This window comes from Camelus dromedarius, chromosome 3 (genome assembly GCF_036321535.1).
Source record: "Camelus dromedarius isolate mCamDro1 chromosome 3, mCamDro1.pat, whole genome shotgun sequence".
Taxonomy (NCBI): Eukaryota; Metazoa; Chordata; class Mammalia; order Artiodactyla; family Camelidae; genus Camelus; species Camelus dromedarius.
Genome location: NC_087438.1, coordinates 5681225 through 5699195, shown reverse-complemented (window position 1 = coordinate 5699195; position 17971 = coordinate 5681225).

Genomic DNA, 17971 nt, shown 5'->3' with positions numbered 1-17971 from the left:
GAGGCCTTCAGGGAGGCGGAGGGCCTGGGACCAAAGTCTCCCTGACAAAGATCACCAACCCAGTAACCACACTGGATTGCTTCGTGGTTGAGAAGTGAGTGCTGCTGGGTTGAATCCGAGCGCTGGGAGCTGTCTGTTGCAGCACGGAGCCTCTCCTGGTGACACTAACATGCTGCGTTGCCACAATATCATATTATGGAGGGTTTTGTATTTGTAATTTTTTTATTGCTTCTTTCTGACTTTCTTATTAATGAACATATTATACATTTTCTGTATTCCTTGTCTAAGGTTCATAAATTTTTATTTTCAAATGAGGAGATTCTTAAAACTATAAATCAATTAAGGCCTGAAAAATTTTCTTAGAGACGACAATGTGACTATTGCAGCATTATTTCAAGCCGTAGGAATGCCAAGAGCTCTCCAGCCCCTGGGCAGGTGATCTTTTCTGCCCCACCCTTTCCCTCTGGCCACTGCTTCACCTGGTGGTCTGGCAGCATCGTGGCTCAGTTCTGCTGCATATCCATTGTCTTCTGCCCTGAGGTCACAAGGTGAGCGTGCCTGTAGCAGGCTGAGACATGAGGCGAAGCGGTGATAAGCCGTCAGCTAAAGCCACTTTAGATCATCAGGTCCCCGCTGACCCAGCCGCTGACCACAGGTGCGTGAGTGCACCCTGGATAGATCAAAGAACCTCAGCTAAATGGCTCACCCACAGAATAGTATGTTAAATAAAGAGTTCTTTTAAGCCACTACGTTTTCGGTCGGCTTGTTATGCAGAAAAAAAAATCTGATGCAAATACACCCTTTTCAGTTGCCGTCAATAAAAGGGATCAAAATTCGTTCTCATTTAAGATGAACAGCTCCAGCCAAGCACAATCACTGACTCACCTCAGGCGAGGTTAATGCTACCATTTTTCAACCACCTTCTCTGTAAAATACAGACCGTGACCTTCATTGCTCTGACCTTGTATGGAAAGCCATGCTGAACCACCAGATTAAGCACATCATGTTGGCCAGACGGGGGACAGGATGCCCTGTGTGCCCTACGGAGTCTCATGACAAGTAGTAGGAGATAAACACCAGATGATACCGAGGCTGGCCACATGGTGATGCATTTAGAGGCCGACTGTGGCTGACAGCTTAGGAAAGCCGTTCTAATTGAAAGTGCTGGTTATCCCAACTCACATCCGCTCACACTGAGACTGACCCTGCAACTTCAGAGAGTCTTTCAGAGGCAGTAGATACCACACATTCATAAACTCTCGTTTCCCAGACATTAGGGCCAGCTATGGCTTTAAAGACTCGGTGACAGTGTAACTTAATGTTGGGGTAAACAGATCCAAATGGTGTAAGTGGTGACCTGTAGCAGGTCCCCTTGGTTCTGAGCATCACGGTCCCTTAGCCCACCTTCGATTTTGACCAAAGCCTGAGTAGGCAGTGAGATGTGAGTTCACACTCAGCTTGTGATTACAGCCCCAATCCTCAACAGTGCACATGCGTTTCCACCTCCACTCCACATCCTTCTCTGACTGCACGTCCTCTGGTTGGCTCACAGGCAAATGCAGTTCAGACATTCAGGGATTCAAAACTCCTGGGGGCAAACTTCAACCAATGATCCGTGGAGCCAGAAGAAAGTCACTCAGCTGGCCATCCTTCAGACAGGCAATTGTGGGGGCATCTCCGCTTCTTGGGGGCTTCCAGTGGAAGTGAATTCCCATGGGAAGCAACTGGAAAAAAATATACCCTGTTCTTAGAAGATCCCTCTTTCCTGCATTTGCAAGGCAGGTTCTTCACAGAAGAAACGTGACACATAGGGAGGTGGATCACTCATGATGCTGGAGATCTCATGCATTTTGTGATCTTTCTCATGTACCAAGTCTTTGTTGAGGACCTACTGTGCTCATGGCGCTCATCTTCGCACAGGAGCTGCAATAAACAAAACACACAAAATCCCTGCTTTCAGTTAACAAAGTACCATACTCGATGTTTTAGAAATTGAGTTTTTAGCTCAAAATCTTTCACTCAGAAAATGTGTTTTCATTGATGGCAGTTAATGTCAGTTACGTTAATTAGGGAAAGCAGTGGCCCATCTCACAATCTGCAGCTTTCAAATTCCAACACAAAATAGAAAAGTCGGTTCCAAAGAAATGTGTGTCTGTGATGTTTCTAGCACCCAACTTTCAAACAGCTTGAAACACTGAAAGGATGAGTAAGGGGAAAAATTAACATACTAACTCACTGTTACCATTTTGCATTTTATGTAACTGATTTTCATTTGGATTTACCAAAAAGAGGGGAAATTTTTCCTGAACACAGTGAAATGTAATGGCTTTCACTTTTAAAATGAAAATATAACAACACTCAGTAGCAGAGATAATGCATCACTAACCTCCATGCATTTAACAACCTGCCCAACAATCATCATGTTTGCGTCATCTAAACCCACCTCCCTTCCCTTCAAGGATGAAGTTCCAGAAATGGAATTTGGGAATAATACTTAATATGGCATCGTTTCTAGGGATCGATTGCCAAATTGCTCCCAAATTTGTTTTTTAGCTACTGATTCTTTCACAAATATATAAGATTTATTTTTTCTGTGTCTTTGCCAAAATGTGTATTAGATTTTTTTACCTTTGCTAATATGTTCAATCTGAGATAGCTCATTGATGGGTCGCTTTCTTAATTTTATTTCTGTGAGAATGGGCATTTGTTCCTGTTGGTGGAAATTAATGACTGCCTTTGGCAAATCAATTGCTTGTACGGGGGCTACTTTTTTCATTGTTAAAGTCTTTGTATGTACTTTGTACTGACCCTACACACTGGTATTCATATGGTAAGTATCTTCTCCCAGGCAGTGATTTTCTCTCTAATGCTATCATTTTTTTTTCATAGTTACTGGATTTAATTTTAGAAGTCTCGTTATCAAAATTTACCTTTAGGATGGTACATTTTGTGTCATGATTTAAGATAGACTTCACTTGTGACTATAGAAATAATCTTCTTAGTTTTCTAGTAAAAGTTACACTTACTTCCGCATGCAGGACTTTAATATAGCTGAAGTTAATTTTGAAAATTGTATGCAGTATCTAGACCTGGTTTAAATTTTCCTGTGTTTGTTCTGTCGACTGAGATAAATGCACAGCCTGAAAAGTTGAGAGTTATGTTTTATTCAGCGGGAGGACTCGAGCCGGGATGACAGCCTCTCAGATGGCTCTGAGGGACTGCTCCGAAGAGGTAGGGGGAGCTGGGATATACAGGAGTTTTACAACAAAGATCAGGTAGTCGGAACATTAAAAGATGACTTGTTAACTAAAGAAAACCAGGCATCTCACGTTAAAGAATTTAGTGCTTTTCTCTTTATGGGAGGAAGCAAACATTTGGGCTCACTGAAATCATTCCTTTGACAAGCACCTAGCCATCTAGGGCCAGTGTCCAGTCCTTTCTTATTCTGAGTGCCCTCAGGCTGGGCTGCCTGCCTGTCTTCACTGTGGGGGGTGGTGGCAGCCGCTGATGACTTGCTGGCTTCAGCATTCTTTGTTTACTGATATGCTTTGCAGTATTTTGCATTCACGGTACCATGTCCTGTGTACATAGTAGTTTCACCTAATACCATCGATGAAGTATTTCTTCATTTATCCACAAATTCAAGATGCAGTTTCTCTCATATACCAACTTTTCATCACAGATAGAATATTTCTAAACTCTTTTTTTCTCTAATAATAAAGCTTTATAATGTTATTTGATAACTAGAAGCTTTCCTTATTATTTTATAAAATTATATTGAATATAGTTTCCCATTTCATGGATCTTAGAAAGAGTATGTTATGTCCTGTGGAGAATTCTTTTAAGATTTAATTGGCTTTTCATTCAATTTGCATATTCATTATCTCTCATAGAATGAATTTTATATAAATTTTATACATAATTTTGTATATTCAATGTTTCATTCAATTTTATATGGAGACAATTAACCATATTAAAATACTGAATCTTTCATCCATAGAAATGGTCTGTGTCTCCCTAGATTTTTTTCAAGTCTTCAAATACTTTATAAAACTTTATAATTTTTATCCGTAAAGATCCTATACAACTTGGTATCTCCCTTCTTACTAAAGAGTTCGGTAACTATTTTAAATGAGTTTAGTTTTAAAATTATTTTCAGTTTGGCTTTCTGATGATTAGGAATACTATTTATTTTTCTGTTTTAATCATGCAACCAGAATTCACCACTTAAATCTATTTATCTTAATATTCCATACATCATTTTCAAATTTTCTGTGCAACCAATTATATTTTCTGTAGTTAACCAATATATTTATACCTATATTTTTTTCTAACCTTCGAACAGCTAAGAACTTCAGGTACATCATGGAATAATGGGGATGGCGCTAACTGTAATGAGAATGATTTTAATGCTTTAATGCTATGAATATTGTTCACGGCAGATTCTGGTAGTCAAAGTGTTACAATTTAAGAAGTTTTGTACTGGTCTTAGTTTGTTAAGAAATGTATCGATCTTGAATGTCTGCTGGACCTTATTCTTTTATATATTTTCAAATAATTATGTATGTTTTCTCATTTAATTAGTTAATGTGAAAAATAACATTAAACATTGAGGTGTTAAAATATTTCATAGTTTCTAGAGAAAACCCTCACTAATCATAATGTTTTATTTTACATGAATTTCTAGATTTGTTTTTCTAATATTTTATTTACGATTTTTACTTGTGTTTTTACATAAAAGTGGCCTGTTGTTTTATTTTATTCTTACTATCAAGATTATAGCAATATCTCATAAAATGACTTTGGTAACTTCCCCTTTTTACATTGTTTATATAGTATAAGGACTATATGTTCCTTTGTACCCCAGGGTGCAAAGATTTTTATCAAGATGGGTGTGTCATTTTACAAGATGCTAATTCTTTATCTAGTGAGATACTCATATTTCTCCTTTAATCTATTATTTACTAATTGTATTTTTTTGATTTTTGATTGTTAAACTAAACTTGAATCCCTGGCATAAACTTAATTTGGTCATGAGGCTTTTTACTGTTGTCTTTTAACTTTTGTTATTGACATGCATCGCAGAGATTGACCTGCGGTTTTATTCCCAGCACTGTCTCTTTTTGGTTTTTGGTTAGCATCAGTATCTTAAAAACCTTTATTTGCTTTGTTCTCCATGATATAACAAAAATTTTCCATTGCTTATTTGCAACATACTGCTGCTTCTGGGCCTGGTACCCTTAATTTGTGGAACACCACTCAGATTTGGGGAGCACACACTTTGCTGACAGTGCCCCGGAAGAGCTGCTGTCCCAGTGGGTTAGCCAAACCCCTGCAGGGGTGCAGGCTCTTGGGAAGCAGATGCAAGACTGAGCTTCAAGGGAGTCAATTTCCAGACCCTCCCCCACGAGCTCCTCCCTGAGCTTCATGTGCCTGGATACCCACCCTGTGGGGGCCATTTCTTTTTCTCTCCTCTGCTTTCACAGCAGTGCCCCCCTCATGCTACAGAAGGAAGACAGACTTCCCACTCATCCCACCTGCCTCTGGTGCCTGGCTGTGAGTGCGCAGATCTCCAGCACCAACCCAGGTGTGATCTATAATTTCCCCTTCTGAGAAAGAGCCTCACGAAAGCAAAGAAGAGAAACTTCAGTACGAAAGATGGAAGGGTCAAGCCTTCCTGGGCCAGGCACGCTAAGGCCCAGTCTGTCTGTCTGTCTATCTATCTATCCTGAAAATAAAGCTCAGAAGTGATAAAGCTGTAGCTTAGATATCTATTAGCATGTTTATTTGAAATAAAACCTGGGTTCAGACTGCTTTCTGGAAAGATGTACGTCTGGTTCGGTAAACGTGAGAAGCGGGGCTTCGTGGACACTTTCCTCTAAGGAATGAGGTCAACGTTCAGGTCCAGCAGTTTGGTGAAAATAGATTTAACCCTCGTACACAGTACATAACACAATAAAAATATTCTTTGCAGATACTTGAAAGTATATTAACAAATTTTAGATGTTAATGTAAAAATGTTCAAGTGGTCGATAGGTTTTCAAAATTAGTGTAGATGTTGTACACGCCAAAATGTTGAAGGGTCCGGACTAGAAGGTAATACAGTTTCTTTGCAAATAACAGAGGCCTACAAAAAGCATCCATGGTCCTTCTGTGTGCATTCAAGCCAGACATTTGCACAGTTAACTTTGTTCGCCTAGTCTGGGGCTTTGTAGAACTCCAAATGAAACTTTCATGTTACCTACGAATTAGAATTTTGCTCACTCAGAGAGGCTGCCTGTATTAGTCAGAGCTCTCCAGAGAAGGAATAGAACCAGCAGGGTGTGTGCGGGGGGAGTGTGTGTGTCTGTGTGTGTGTGCGTAGAGACAGACAGTGAGACAGAGTGACAGAGAGGGCTGGGCAGAGACAGAGACAGAAAGAGACTTCTTTACACAATCTACCAATTTAGATGTTTATCTCAGGCAAAAAACACCTTCACAGAAATACCTACAATAATGTTTGACCAAATATCTGGGCCCTCCATGGCCCCCATCAAGTGAACACATGCAATTAACCATCGTACTGACTGTATTGTACATCGAAGCATTTGTATCACTGAGCATCAGAAAAAGCACGGGGTGGACATCAGGAGACCTAAGGTCTGGTTCCAGTTCTGTCCTTCACGAACTGTGACCTTGTACAATCACTGAAGGTTTCTGAGCCTAGGCTTCTTCATCTATAAAAGGAATAAAATACTTGTCTTTTCTACTGGATGGGGTGCTATAGAGAGGTTGGGAGTAAATCCAAAATTGCTTTGTAAATTCCCTTATAGAAATAACGGTAGGTTGACCGTGCAGGACATTCACTAAAGAATTTGCAGCCTGCGTGTTAATACCATGTAGACAAGATGGTTTTGTTGTAGTTTCAGACCACAAAACATTTCTGCGAGTCAAATGATTGCCATTTTTACCTATTGCTGGTAATTAGTTGGCTTTGATTTTTGTATATTTTCTCTCTTTTCAAGATGAGGAGGATTTGTTTCCTTGGGAACTGATTTTTCATTCAGTGATTACAGGATGACACTCCCAAACTTCTCAGCATGGACGCAGAAGGCTGTTCTTGGGTACCATTCAGGTAACAGATGATCCAAAAGTCCCAGATCTTCACAGTCCCATCAACACAGGTGCCCCCTGAATCCAGAACCTACTTTTCACATAATTTCTCCGATAAGTTAGTTTTCTTGAAAGTAGGACAGTAAACATGAGGCCAAGATTTGGACGATGACTAGCGGTGCTGATTTGTGAAAAGGCAGCAGAGGAGAGATGCCCCCGTAACCATCAGGACAAGTACAACCCTCTGTGTCATACACATCAGCGTTAATGAAAAATAAAATGGTAACATTTTCTATGTAATATTTGTTTTCCTGTTTGTACCTTGTGCTATTTGTGCCTTTAATTCAACAAAATCTTTCTTCTCGTGAGTTCTTTCATTCTGTGTGGCTTTAATGAGCTCTGTGTTAATGTCACAGTAAAAACATCATTCACTGCTTTGAACAGTGAGGGGTAAAGGTGGAAAATAATTAGCATCTATTTTCGGTCTCGAGGTCTATCAGTGTCAATAGGAAAGAGAGGAAGCAGAAAGAGAGTAATGAGGGAAGGACTTTGCCCAGCAGGATGCAGACTTAATTAATTTACCCCCAGCTAATCTGAAAAGAGCGGAAAAAATGGACTCAGGAATAAAAGAACATGTTCACATTCATGTGTGTATATTTTAATCAGCTTATTTTTTCAGAAGTTTGGTCTTAACCCTTTAGAAAACCAACCTAGTTTATTTTAATGGCGATAACGGTATAAGCAAAGCCCCAGAAAAGTACATGCAATCGTTTACTCATATTTAATGAATGTGTTCATTCATTAATACTAAATGTTGACATTAAAAGATGAAGATACAATTAAATGGAGGAGAATAACTTGTGAATAAACATTCTTGTAGCAATAACATCAGCTTCCTCCCTCTTTCTTTGTCAAGAAGTCCCAGATGTGTCCTTCAGACAAGTATATTTTTTAAGTAGCCACTTCTGTGGCTCCTGAAAGTAATAAAACAAAATTAGGACCATAGACTCGGAGTCATTCAAAGCCCTGAGTGTGTTTCAAGTATCCCTGAGCCATCAGAAGTGTAATGGTCCTCTATGGATTCCAAAGAGGAGAAACATTAATTTAAACAGTACATGAGCATTACACAGAGATTTACAGTCACACTTGTAGATTTTTCTGGGCAACAACCCTGAGAAAAGGTCATAACTCAAGTCACTACCAAAATGAAGAGGTAAAGCAATTTATCATGATATCTTAGTCTCAAAGTTCCTGTGAAATCAAAAAACTCCTCAAGGTTTCTTTTCATCTCAGTTCCTAACCCTGAAAGCTTCCTCACAGCCCCTCCCTGTGCGTGGACCGCGTCACGCGGCGCAGAGACGGGCCGCAGGAGCACTCGTGATGCGCTGCGCAGTTGCGCCGCGGGCAGCGGTGACGGCCAAGTGCAGCCAAGCCGCGCGGCGGGAGACTCAAGTACCACACTGACTCCTCTTGCGGCTGCGCTGGGCCGTGCACTCCCGGGCCACTTTGCACGCATTTGTGTACAGCACTAGCACAGAAGTGGGGTGATGGCCTTCCAGTGTCCGCTGAGCTAACGGGAGCTAACAAAAAGCGTCTGTTTGGTGAATCCTTACCTGTTAAACTAAGCATCATTCATTCACACACAAATATTTGGCATTCTGGATGTGCGTGGCTGAGTAGCTTGTATACATTTTAGCCCCTGAAAACAAATCCCTGCTTGTTCGTAGAACTTGCCTTCAGCTGCAGACCGCGCAGAAACACTGTCCTGCACGGGGATCCCGACTTTGACCTCCTGTCCTTATGGGGAGTACCCCCTCTTGGAAGTTCTCCCTGCCCCGTACTTCTTGGTCCCAAGTCCAGGTCCTCAGGGATGCACTTAACATAGAGTATCAATTGCCAGACCTTGTTTAAAGTGGATTTTAATGGGTTATCTTTCTGGCACAGTAGTGGACAAGATTATAGGATTTCGAATCAAAGAGACCAACCACAGTGTGAATCTTAACTTTCACACCCTAACTCTCTGACCCTTGATATATCACTTGGCTTTTCCAAGGTTTAGTTTCTTCAACTGCAAAACATTGACAGTACTACACACCTATTTTTTTGTAGGTCAAAAGGAAAAAAAACGGAATTAAGAATGTCAGCCTGATGACAGAGCCATAACTGATTTTTAAACAGTAGCTACAATTACTACTAGATAATTATTCCTTTATTTATGAGTTACCCCATGAGTTATTCATTAATTGATATTTCTTCCTATTATGAAGAATAGAGGGAAAGAAGAACTTAGGATACTTGGAAATTATCACTCATTTTGATGAGAGCATTTCATTTCAATCTTTCTAGCCAATACCAAGAGAAATTTTAAAAGAAACTGTTGGCCATTCTGATGTATAATGTAGTGATACCAGAGGATCATTTTTCCCTGTCAACAGCTGGCACACAGCAGCTGGAAACGATTTAACTGTCTCAGTTCTGAGTGGGCCTTGCTGGCCACGATGCCGCGGTGCTCAGAGAGCAACCGGTTATGGAAGCCCAGACTCATTAGCCTCATTGGAATCAGAAAACGCTGGTCTTGTTTTCCTATAATCCACCTAAAAATATATTTCAGGCACTGTTTTCCTCTAATCGTCCCCCTTCCCCATACACATGCAGGTACGCTCTCTGCGTTGTCTCTATACCAGCACTATGCACATACAAAGAATGGGTCTGGTTCCCCACCAATTTTCATCCCCTAGTTGGCATGGTCAGCCTCTCTCCAAGGCAGAGCATCTTTGTTTGACTACCGTGGCGGGAGGGAGGACTGGACCATGGTAAGTGCACAGATCTCTGTGTAAGGAGAACCTTAAGAGTGTGGGGACAAGTTGGGGACCCCCAGGCTTGGCAGGAGAGGGGAGACATAAACAGCAAGCACCTTGTGTGGCCCATCTATTGTGCCTGAGAAGGATGGTGTTTGCAATTAGGCAACTTTCCGAAGATGTTTGTGGACACACGTTAAGGTTTGGGATTAGGAGACTGACATTGTCCACGTGGAGGAAGTTCGTCTGTGGCACATGCCGTGTCCATTTCGGCTGCGTAGACCTGGAGGGTGAACACTGCTGAAGCGGCTCCAGTGATAATGTGTGTGTGAGCGAGTATGATAACCTAAAAAGAGTTGTGGCTATGAAACGGAGGGAAAAAAGAGAATTATCAAAATTGCATAAAATAGGCTGGAGATGGCCCAAAAAGATGGCTCAGGTTGGAACCTGGATCTGGATACCTCAGAACACTGTGTGTCATCTACATACTAAGGAAAATCAGAAAGAATATCTGGCTGAAGACAAAAGGTGATACATTTTAGCTGCTGTCTCTTTATAGATTTATTTATTTGAACTTAGCCACTTGATATATTTGAATGTATTTGTCTATACTTATCTGGTATGTAGGCCATATTTTTCACTCAAAATAAATACATTTACATTATGTTTCAGCTGATGAGGCTTAAAAGATTGCATTAGCTATTTGTCTAAAATAATTTATCCTATAAAAATGGGTATTCAATTGTCATTTGAAATGTGATAATGTAGCGTACATTTCCGTAACAGCAGCATCTTTAAGTGTTGGTGGATTGTATGTGTAGAATCCTCCTAAAGCTAGTGCCAATCAGTCTTGTGATTATTAACTATGATATCGGAACCCTTCGTAAGCGAGATGTCTCTCTAAAAAAAATTCCTTTGCCTGTAGTAAGAGGGTCTCTGGGTAGAAGCTGTCAGGTTTGTTAAGAGTCTGTTTCCGAACACAGGATGTTTTCTTCCACATGCTGATAATAATCTCAGGTACCCCAGCAGGATGAAGAGAACCCGATCCCACCGCTGTGCAGTCGATGAGAAATCAGTCCTACGAGAACCAGCTACAGAAGTTAGAAAGGAAAATTCCGAATCAAAAGATGAGCATCACGGACACAGCAGACACATAAAAGTCCAATTCCAGAGACAGGTCTTCATTCTCACAGGGCTCGGCGGTGTGCGCTCTGGACCTATTCTGTTATCATTTAGAGTCCTGGATGACAGATAAGTTACGATGCTGCTGCTGATTTCATTACACTGGGTTTCTCTGCTATGATCATTTTGTTTCCACAGTGGATCTATCCAATTGTATTTATTCAAGTTAAAATTTGGTTTCAATTTAGTGGAGGTACTTCTACAGGGGGGTAAATGCCTTAGGGGAAGATGTAGCAATTCAAAGGCAGCTGCTCCCAGAGCCAGAGCTGAAAAACCTGACACAGAGATTAAAATAGAAAAAGAACATACACATTTTAGTGCAGCAAACACATCTGCTAGGGATTCATTCATTCATTCATCATACAGACTCAGAATCCACTATGGTATCACAACTCCACATGAGTTCTTCGGGTTCCCAATTGTTAAACCAACTGAAGGATGTTGGCCTGCGTACTGATTGCATTTTCAAGGCGGCTTTTTGTGTTACACATTTCAGCAAGGCACACACCAGATGTCTATGGTTTGGCTCATAGGATGGAATTCCAACATGTTCATCCTGGCAGGGATATTCACACATCAGGTGCAAAGAACTTAATCAACTCCAGAGAACAAGGAAGCCGTGGTTCTTCCTGCTACTTCCCCCTCAACTTTCTCTGGAAGCCCAGACTTGCCCAACCTCTGACCTTTGTGAAGGGATTTTTTTGTGCAGAATAATTACAAATATGTCTTAGGATGAGTTGGGGGAAATAAAAATGTCCTATGATAACAAATCCCTAGGTAAGATCGCCGTTATCTCATCAGACAGAACTGACATTGCTTTTTATTTCTATTGAGATAGAGGCATCACATACAATTTACAAATATTTTTACTCGGTTTCCATCAGCATCAAGTCAAAGTAAAAAGCACTACTTTTTCTCATTGACATTTAAACATTGATAGTTGAGAGTGACACAGACATTCAGTGATAGCAAAGGCTATTGCTACTAGAAAGAGTCCCCTGACAGAGCTGTGTATTATGAAATGATTAGTACTCTGTTCTGGAGTTATGATTGCAATTTTGCCAGTGTAATTCAAGCTAAATTTTATTTCAATTCAACCCAATTTTATTTTGGAGAAAGGCATCTATTTTATACTCAAGTCTAGAGTGCCTAACACAGAGCTTTGCACACAGTGAGAGAAAGGTCAAAATTGAATGAAGTTAAAGTCCTACCTTAGGTGAAACAGTGGTTAAGATTAAGGCATAAAGCATGATTCTTGCCTTTGTTGGTTTGCAAACTCAGGAGTTTCCCCGGGTGAAATCTGAAACTGGCCCCTGTACAAGGAGGGCAAAGAGAGATGGAAGCAAAAGGCATATTTAATAAGCAAGGGACTTACAAAGGAGGCTTGTCTTTAGCAGCCACAAGATGAGTAGATCTCTGACCCTGCCCATGAGAATCTTAAGAGCTTAGATAGAGGACTTAACTGGGTTCAGTCAAGCGTGTCATCCATGTGGTCTCACCAACACACAGCTCTCACAATGTTGCATCCTTGAAAATGGCTCCCACTCTAGGAACAGTGGGAAGAATGTACATTCCAAGGATGGGGAGAGAGGGAGGAGCCTCTAACTGCCAAGGTCCAGCTTGTGTGTCAACCAGTGGTTGTGTCTTTTCCAACTGTCTTAAAGGATTTCATAGTCTTACAGTGGATGCATCCATTCATGGTCCCTCAAGGGGTCTTACTGACCAGTAAATCCTCCTTCAAGCTTATATCCTCCAGCCACTTAGAGCAGACATTGGTTAACCTGGGCCCATGGGCCAGACCCTGTCCAAGGTCTGTTATTATTCAGCTTATGAGCTAAGAATAGTTTTTACATTTTTAAAGGGTTGTTGAAAAAACAAAAGAATATGCAACAGAGATCTATGTGGGCCACAAAGCTGAAAGTATTTACTCTCTTCTCTTTTACAGAAAAATTTCCTTACTCCTGACTCAGAGAATTAGTCGATGCTTAGAGGGTCAGCAGACTTGAGAAGCTTTATCACATGTCAGGACTCTGCCCCCTTCCCACAGGGCATGTGCTGTTAACTTTGCCTTTGTGGTGATGCTAAAGCAAAACCAACAATCCTAATTTTGTCAGTTAAAGCAAAGACTGAATGTTGATTGAAATATTTCTTTCAAAAGGGAATAGCATACTCATATTATTAGTTAGAGGAACACTAGTAACACACTTGGAATAGCTCAACTGGCATAAACCTCCGATTTTGGTGGGTTAACACAGTAAAAGTGTGCTGTTCTCCATTACACAGCCATTTGTTGGATGTATTTCTGATCGACCACTGGGTGGGACCCGGTTTACCGTCTTTGAAGTAGCCATCCATAGAGTCTCTGTTTCCTCAATTTCCAGCTGAAAAAAAAGGGGAAAGAAAGAGTAGAGAGGGCAGAGTCATTTCATAAACACTCCTGCCCAAAAGTAACACACATCACTTTCTCCCACATGGTAGCGGCAAGAGCTGCTCATGTGGCCACACTTGCTGTTGTGGGGCTGGTAAATGGGGTCCCTAGCTGGATCACTCAGGGGAGCTCCTCACAACGGACCAGGGAGCACCAACACCCAGTTGGTATCTAGAGGTCTCCACCGCCCGTACAGGTGAACAAAGGGCCTGATGTTTGAAGATGTTGGATTGAAAACACGTGTGATTTCCCCCTACCCCAGTACCCACTGCCACTTCCAGTTGAAAGGTTAAAAGCAATAATAACAAATAACACATGAAAAAGAGTGAAAATGGAAGACAAAACAAACCACCAAACAGGAGGAACCTACAGCATAAACTGGTCAAAGGAAGACTGGCTTAAAAACACAAGGAAACCAAGCCAGCGCTGCAGAGGGAACACAGAGGGTTTCTGGAACAAAGCAGGAGTCAGCTTCCTCTGGAAGCAGCGGGAAAGTGTGACCGTGGGTGTGCTCGTTTGACTTGGTCAAGCTGGAACTTCCACATCTGGTGCTGAGTGAGTAAGTAAGCGACCAAAAGAGAGGCTGTCCTGAGATTTGGGGAGGTGACTGTCAAGCAGCCGCCCCAAAGGCTGAGGTGGTTGAGAGACAGTTATCAGAGTTCCCGGAAGGAGAGGTTCCAGCCTGTGCCACACACTCTCTGTTTCCATCTGGATCTTCTTCCTGACCCTTGACCCCACCGAGCCCAGTGGGCCCAGCGCATCACCACATGCTCGGCTGTGAGCCGTCAGTGTCCTCCAGCTGGAGGTCACCAAGAGCACATCTGTACTCAAACAGGTTGAGTTTTTGTCATTGTGACAATGACAGAGCACACACACCAGTGGGAACCACAGGGGGTCCCAGGATGAGGTGTTAGAAAGAAACTATAATAGGATTTGGACTTTGGCTGGTGATCTGGGGGAGATTTTAGTGAAGTGGGGCTCTGCTCTCTATTGGAAACAGTCCGAAAGTGAGAAGAATTCTATGATCAATATCTTAATAAATCTCATCTGAAGGAGAGAAGACTGAAGTGAAACTGAAGCTGTCACTGGTGAAGAACAAGCTGCTGCGCACACGGCTGGGGGAGGGCGACGCCGGGACTTCGCAGTTCTAATGACATTCTGTGTTTAGACATGATCACAAAATGGTCTTAATTTTTTTTTTTTTTTGTCTTGATCTATCAGCCGCAGAGTGGCCTCGTCTCATGCTGATGTTCTGTGAAATTGTCCACGTCCTGCAGAACATCCAAGCCTCACTGTGGGCCAGGCCGGCACGTTAACACCGAGACCTGGCTGCCAACGCCAGGACACCCCCCGAATGTCGGGGCTGCGCGGGTATTTCTGAGGGTGCACAGACCTCCGGCATGGCCTGGCACGGACTTCTTCGCAGCCCAGCCTCAGGCTGCCTGAGCCTGGCTTCTCTAACTGGCTGGTGGCTCTCTCCTCTAATGCTCCAACTTGCCTTTATAAACCTTCACGTCTCCAGCTGATCTCATAGTTGTGTCTGAGCTGATTTCTGCAATAAATACCTTATCTCAAAACTCATAGTGTTTCTGCTCCCCTAATTAAACACTGACTGTGCTACGGGACTCAGATAAGGAAGGTGAATTGAAAGCTGTTTGAGAAGCAGATGGATGCCTGGATACCGAAACCGCCCTCTAAATCTGTGCCTAGAGAGGCTGCCCTTCTCAGTCACGGCAAGATAAGGGAGCTCTGTGCCTTTAAAAGACAAAACAGAGGGACCGTGGACTGAGGAATTTCAGACATATTTGAAGGCAGGCTAGGTTTCCAGAGACAGGGGAATGATTTTAAAATATGTGAGCTGAATGCCGACTTCACCGGTCTCCTTCTTCTATTCAGCCCTCAAAGTTCTGCAGTCACACAAAACGCACCCTGTACAAGGGACCGGGAGGGATTTGCTCTGTGAAATCTGGCACACATATACAACAGAGGGCTGACTGCTTAAAGCATAAAATGATCATAAACGACGGATGCCATTTTGTCTGCCTGACGAATTAACTCCACTGTCATTGATAACTGAATTCCTTTACTCCTGGTAACATTCTTTTCTCTGAAACCTACTTTGTCTAAAATCAATGTGGCTATTCCATCTATCCTCAAATTCCTGTTAGCATGCTGTATATTTTTTCGTCTCCTTATTTATTTGGCTTCCTTTATTTAAATTGGTCGCAGGCAGTACATAGTTGGATCTTACTTTTTTATACAATCTGGCAATCTTTCCCTTTTAGTTGGTTGTTTAGACTGTTTATACTGAGTGTGATTAATGGTATACTTAAATTTATGTCCATCATCTTGCTATTTGTTTTCTATTTGTCCCATCTTTTTTTTCTCTCTCTCTTTCCTATGTTCTTTTATTATCTTAATGGGACTTTACATAGATATCACAGACACCCTTCAGGTTATATTTTATGTATAAAAAACTCACAATAATATATGTCTATATCACTCCTCCCAGCCTTTGAATAAAGGTTTGTGGTTATATTCTTGAATTTTACCTATATTATAAACACTATGTTATGTTTTGTTACTTTTTATTTAAACAACACATTAATTTCAAAGAAATGTAAATAACACTGTAAAACAGTTTTGCATATTTATGCATGTGTGAACCATTTCCAGGGCTCACCATTCCTTTTGTAGACCATCCACCTGATGTCATCTTCTTTTTGCTAGAAGGACTTTCTGTAAGATTTCTTACAGGGCACTGAGCCAGGGTCGAATTGCTCTGTTTGTCATACTTGGAGGAACGAGTAAGGGCTCTCTGTACCTACGCATCTCCTCAACTGCTCTGTCAATCGAATAACTAAGCCAGAGAGTCGGGGACCAGTGGCACATCGGGATTATTCGCGCCTGACTTCTTCACCACGAGTGCGAACTGCGGGACTAATTCTCTTTAGTGTGTTGTGTGTTTTACATGTTGATAAATCAGAAGAAAATGCTTTCTTAAACAATTTAAACTTTCAAAGCACTGATTTCTATATAAATATATGTGGGACTTTAAAATGATTCCTCATGATTTTATGCAATGGTTTAGAACATGCGATCCAAGGACGGACACCAGATGTACATGTTTCATAAACTTCAGCAGTAGAGGGCATCAGACCCCCCCCCATTTGACTCCATATTTTGAGAAAACCCTCTGCCTAGAGAGCCCCTTGTGTCCCATCTGTCTCAGATGGCTTGTTCTCTCGCTGTCACTTGCTCTTGCCATAGGCCGTGGGGTGTTTCCCAAATTCATCCGGCCCCGCTCTCGGCTGCACGTCTCCATGTTCTCTTCCTCCAGTGGCCGCAGGAAGCGGTGTGCGCGCCGCGTCTCCTCATCTCCTCTCCGTTACATTCAGTGTGGCTTCTGTTTACAAACTGCTGGGACTTCTCAGCAGGACGGCTGCTGCGTGTTGTGCAGTCAGTAAGCGTGTGGAGTAAATGAATGAACGAGCCACAGTATATTTTTTGAAAATAGGCACTATTAATCATTTCTTCTGTACATCATCCTCACAAGTCCTTGGCTCTTCAAGGTCAGATAAAACACTCATCATAAAAGGAATTAATTTATGCTAATCCTTGAGATCTGCCTCACACATTCTTCCGTGGGCCATGTATCTTCAGCACCTCAGACATTATGCACGTCTCTAGTATAGTCTTCAGCTGGTCCCCCTCTTTCTAGCTAGTCTGTGCCTTCAGGTTCCAGATCAGCAGGGAACATAAACAGGGATTTATTGACGCAGATTCTTGCCTTTCCTGGGGCAGCTCGTTCCCGCCAATCCTTAGAGGAAAATTCTCTCATCAAATGAGAAACATGGGCAGAATGTTAGCAGGAATCCCTTCTGGTGAGGCACAGGGATGTGGCGGAAAGAATATGGGCACTGGGGTTGTCAGAGTGCAGTTTGGTAAACAAAGTCCAGTCTGTGCCAGGCTCTGCTCTAGACAGTGGAGACAGGACAGATAAGGACAACAGAGTAACAGATGAGAATAGGTAGGTAGGTAGGCAGGTAGTTAAGTAGGTAGGTAGGTAGATAGAAAGAAAGGTAATAGATAGATTTTATTCTCTTTCTGCCACTTAACATTTGTGGAACCTAGCATAAGTTATAGCAATGATCTAAGCCTCAGTCTAGATAAAATTATTTAAATGCTTATAGGGTTTCTGCAAGAACTAAATAAGCCATCATATATACATATATATGTGTGTATGTATACAGAAATATATCTGTATTTGCCTATTTATAGATAAAACATGTGAGTGTCTATATACACAGATATATCTTTGTCTATTCCTAGAGAGAAAGAAAGAGAAATGAGCTTGTCACATGATATGATAAATATGCCTTCCCTTTCTTCTCAGTTCCTCTACTGTGATGCAGTGAAAGCCACTGTCTATTTATTTTGTCATCTGAGACTCAGCTTTATCTATAGACCC